Source organism: Silene latifolia, chromosome 7 (genome assembly GCF_048544455.1).
Source record: "Silene latifolia isolate original U9 population chromosome 7, ASM4854445v1, whole genome shotgun sequence".
Lineage (NCBI taxonomy): Eukaryota > Viridiplantae > Streptophyta > Magnoliopsida > Caryophyllales > Caryophyllaceae > Silene > Silene latifolia.
The window spans coordinates 71,173,957-71,179,340 of NC_133532.1; the positions used below are offsets into that span (position 1 = coordinate 71,173,957).

General features: G+C 41.2%; 1 non-coding gene across 1 annotated transcript; it reads right to left on the minus strand.

The window, feature by feature from the left end:
- Positions 1-5,017: 5,017 nt before the first annotated feature.
- LOC141593197 (small nucleolar RNA R71) lies at positions 5,018-5,126 on the minus strand. The gene has a single exon (XR_012521301.1). It is a non-coding gene; the product is annotated as a small nucleolar RNA R71 (small nucleolar RNA).
- Positions 5,127-5,384: the final 258 nt, after the last annotated feature.

Below are 5,384 nucleotides of genomic sequence, written 5' to 3' on the forward strand. Positions count from 1 at the left end.
TGCATGATGAGTGTCTCCTCCGACTACCTAGAGACCATAATGGAAGTTCTTATGGATGATTTTAGCGTTTATGGAAAGGGCTTTGACTCATGTTTGCATAATCTTTCTCTTGTATTACAAAAATGTGAAGATGTTAGTCTTGTTTTAAAATGGGAAAAGTGTCACTTCATGGTCAATGAAGAAATTGTTTTGGGTCATTTAATTTCAGAAAAGGGCATCGAGGTCGATAAAGCTAAGGTTGAGGTGATAGAAAAAATCCCACCTCCCGTGAATGTTAGAGGGGTGAGAAGTTTTCTCGGTCACGCGGGTTTCTATCGCCGTTTCATAAAAGATTTTTCAAAAACAGCGAAACCCCTCACTCAACTCTTACTTAAGGATGCCCAATTCCATTTCACTGTTGAGTGTGTTGAAGCCTTTAATAGAATCAAGGAAGCACTAATCTCGGCACCAATCATTCAACCTCCAAATTGGGAAGTACCGTTCGAGATTATGTGTGATGCTAGTAGCTACGCCGTTGGAGCGGTTCTTGGCCAACGGGTAGGAAGAGCTCTTCATGCCATCTATTATATAAGCAAGACTCTTGATCCCTCCCAAGTGAATTATGATACCACCGAGAATGAGCTTCTTGCCATTGTCTATGCTTTGGAGAAATTCCGTTCCTACTTACTTGGATCCAAGGTGATTGTCTTTTCGGATCACCGTGCTCTCCAACATCTCTTGATAAAGAAGGAGGCAAAACCAAGGTTGTTGAGATGGATTTTGCTTCTTCAAGAATTTGACTTGGAAATAAGAGACAAGAAAGGAGCCGAAAATGTAGTGGCGGATCACTTGTCAAGGATTCGGTTTCATGATGAACAAGGAGAAACACCGATCAATGACTCATTTCCCGACGATATTTTGATGGCCATTCAAACACAACTTGAAAGGCACATCACCCTATGGTTTGCCGATTATGCCAACTATATTGTTGGAAGAGTACTCCCTCCAAATTTGAATTACAACCAAAGGAAGAGGTTCTTATTCGAAGTAAAGAGGTACTTTTGGGATGACCCAAACCTCTACAAGGAGTGTAGTGATGGGCTCTACCGGAGATGCATCCCTCAATGGGAAGTCCAAGGAATCTTGGAAGGGTGTCACTCATCACCCTACGGTGGTCACCATGGAGCAAGGAGGACCATTGCAAAATTCTTCAATCAGGCTTCTATTGGCCTACGATGTTTCAAGACACAAAGGAATTCATCATTATTGTGATGCTTGTCAAAGAACGGGGAATATCTCTTGGAGGAACGAAATGCCACAAAGGGGCATTCTAGAGGTGGAGATCTTCGATGTTTGGGGGATCGACTACCAAGGTCCGTTTGTGACATCCAATGGGAATAAGTACATCCTTGTGGCCGTAGACTACGTCTCAAAGTGGGTAGAGGCAATTTCCACTCCAAATGATGATGCAAAAACGGTCACCAAACTCTTCCAGAAAATCATCTTCCCAAGATTTGGAGTTCCTAGAGAAATCATAAGTGATGGAGGAACGCATTTTCATGAAAAGACGCTCGCATCTCTTTTGACCAAGTATGGTGTCCAACATAGAACCGGCTTGGGATATCATCCTCAAACAAGCGGTCAAGTTGAAGTTTCGAATAGAGAGATCAAGCAAATCCTTGAGAAAGTTGTAAAAAAGAACCAAAAAGATTGGAGCACAAAGCTTGATGACGCTCTTTGGGCTTATAGGACGGCCTATAAGACTCCCATAGGAGCCTCCCCTTACAAGCTTGTCTATGGAAAAGCATGCCACTTGCCAATCGAATTGGAGTACAAAGCTTTTTGGGCGATTCGAGCACTTAACCTTGATCTCAAATTAAGTGGTCAATAGAGGATGATTCAAATTCAAGAGTTGGAGGAATTCCGACTACAATCCTATGAGAAGGCCAAAATCTACAAGGAAAGGACAAGATTGCTCCATGACAAGAGGATTAAACAAAAAGCCGAGGCGGAAGATGGAAGCAAGTTCAAGGTCAATGGTCAAAGATTGAAGCCATACTATGAGGGAGCATTTATTGGAGAGGTCGAGGTCACCTACCTCGGGCCTCCTCATCCTTGAAAGAATCATCGAAAGGGAGAGTTTGGTGGAGTCCTCCCTAAACCACCACTTATAAATATACTAACTCTCTAACTTGTATTTATAATTTTATTGCATTCCTTTAATTATAAACATAAATTCTTTCCATGAGAGGAAGTGAGGGAGGGTCAGTAACGAATTTTAAATGAAGGAAGGAACCAATCTTCAAGTGTGGGGAAACATTTATGAAAGGGAAGGAAATCAAAGGAAAATCCGCAGCAAGGAATCCGGGCGTCTTCCCTAGAATCCGCCCGTCCTGCTGCAATCCGGGCGACTTTGGTAGAATCTGTCCATCCATTTAGGCTGTGAAATTGAAATTTTGGGACTCTCGAAGAAACCGAGAGTCCCAGCAGAGAAAACGGTCGTCCTGAAGAACCCGCTCGTCTTTGCAGAAAGACGCCCGTCTTTTTGCCAGTGCATTTCAAGAAAGGTTCTTGTCTCAGAATCCGCCCATCTTTGGAAAAAGACGCTCGTCTCCTTACAGAAAATCCGAGCATCTTGGGCTCGGGACGCTCGTCTCGGCTGCGTCAAATTTTTGGAAAATTAACTGTGACAGAATCCGGGCGTCTTCCCTCAAATTCGCTCGTCCCGAAATGCTGGAATCCGAGCGTCTTATGCTCGAATCCGCCCGTCTTCCTGCGGTAAATCAACCACGATTTTTCCTCATTTTATTACACCCCACCACTCAATTTGTGACACATTGTCCTTCCTTCCACTTGTATTATAAAAACCCACCTCCTTATGACTCCAAAGCATATCCCAATCACTCTTTTACCCCACAAAATCCAAAAGCCCCATTTTTCTAGGGTTCCAAAGACAACATTCAATCCACAAGGAGCATCTCTATACTTTAACAAATCAAAAATTCCAGCTCAACAATCAAAGAATGCCACTAAAGGGATCTTCCTTTAGGGATAGGAGAAGACCAAGGGTAAGAGGAAGCTCTTCTACCACCCATATCAACACATTAAGAAGGGAGCATGAAGAAATTGTGGATCTTACAAGGCTTGATGACTTCTAAAATGTTAAATTCGTCAATGATGTGCAAAGACTTGTTTTCCACCGGCTTCTTCGTAAGAACATTGACACGTGCATATTCTATACACTTTATTTGCAGTTTTGGCACGTATTTCTATGCGTATTTGTTAGCTTAAAGCTACTATTTCTCCCGAAATGGTTTACTTTGGAATTTCTATGATTTATTGTAGGAATGAGTGGAAGTAAGCTAAATCAAGCTTAAAACGTCCCCCGGAAGCAACTTTATGGAAACTTGGAAGATGGGAGTTCAGACTTGCTTACCTTGGGATGCGTGCATGGAGTGAAGAGGCTGATTGGAAGGGAAAAGGAAGTCACTGCATAGCGTAGTTGATCGATCGACCAACATCTCCAGTCGATCGCCCGTGGAAGTTCAGCAGAAGAGATTGCACTGTACTGGCTGGTCGATCGAACATGCCACTTAGTCGATCGACCAGGCTGCGAGGCTGTTGTTTATTTTATGCTTTAGACTTTTGAAAGCCCACTTGTAATTAACTTTTGGGTAGAACGTTTATCAGCAGTACGCAACAATAATTTAGGTTATGCTTTTATTATTCAAGAACTGAAGTTTAGATCCAGTTTTGGAGACAAGAAAGTGAGACGACGGATTCAAATTTCAATTGCTTTGTTCATCAATTCTTTAGTAAGCTTTATGCAATTTCCTTCTTCATTTATTTCTTGTCAATTTAATTCTTGTTGTTACTAGTTTATGTTCAAGCAATTCAGTTTTAATCTTTTGTCTTAAATTCAATTTCAATCATGTCAATCTTATTCTTTGCCTTCAATTTTGCAATTGTTATAGTTTTAATCATGCATGGCGTAAATTAGGGCTGATTTTGTTAGTATGATTTCTTCCGTATCGATCTTATTACCTTTTGATAAACCCGTCTTACTAGATTGAAAGATTAGTAGGTAGGATTTTCATTAGTTTTGGAATTTCCTTTGAGCGACAGCTTTGAGAAATTCTAGGGAATTAGAAGATCGTAAGGTTAAATTTGAGCATTGATCGAAAGACTTGCTCATGTTCCCTGAGACCGTATTATTTTATTCTCCAATCTTCTTGACCTGACCTTAGCCATGGTGAACCGAAGTCCTGATCTCTCTTTTATCTTATTTGAGAAACTTTTAATTTTGTCAATTAGTATCTAGAATCAAACAAATTCAAAACCCCCATTTAATTGTTACTTTTATAGACTGAAAATAGCAAATAGAATTGATCTTGTCTCTCTGTGGTTCGACCCTTACTATCACTAGCTATAGTTTTAGTTCGGATTTATAAATTTAATTTTGATACAAAATGATGGTATCAAATTTGGGCGCCGTTGCCGGGGAGACGGTGTAATTCTGTTTGCTTTATTTCTAGTTTATTTTTCTTGTCTCAAGGAACTTTGGTTCCTTTAGGCCGTTGCTTATTCTTGCTTTTAGTTTTGCTTTTGCACAGTTAGAAGACGTGTTTTTGAGAGGAAGGCTTGAGTACTCTCAGTTTTGCGAACATGACTACAATATATGATAATCTAAAGCCACAAGAGCAACATGTTCCAAAGGGGTACGAATTACTCACCCATACTACTGTTCACTTCGAATTTCGTTCCTCCTATATCGATTTAGTGGAGGGAAATCAGTTTGCTGGTCTACCGGACGAGGATCCTTTGAAGCATATGGAAATTTTCACAGACTACTGCTGTTCAATACCTGTACCGGCTGGGGTGACCCAAGATGAAGTAAAGGGGATGATGTTCTTATACTCCTTGAAGGATTCTGCGCGAGATTGGTACCGCTACCTTGATAGGGTAGCAGCTGGAGTCACAGATTGGACATCTCTAGCATTAGCTTTCTACAAAAAATACTTCCCACTTGCAAAGACAGATGCCTTGAGAAGTAAAATTACAAATTTCCAACAAGGACCTGATGAGAAATTTTGCGAAGCATGGGGACGTTTCAAGAGTTTGGTTCGGTCTATCCCTCACCACGGTTTCCAGCAGTGGCACCTTTGCAACTTATTCTACAATTCTTTATATGATGACTACAAGGTTATCCTGGATGCAGCTGCGAATGGTAGGTTCCAAAATAATACTGGTCAGAATAAAGGTTGGAACACTATTGAGCTGAGTTTGGGAGTTCGCGTGGAAACTCGCGAAAGCAAAGTGAAGAAATGGGTGCCGTTGCAACACTCATAACTTCTATTACAGCCCGGCTTGAAAAGCTCGAGACTTCGAAGGTTTCCGAGAGAGAA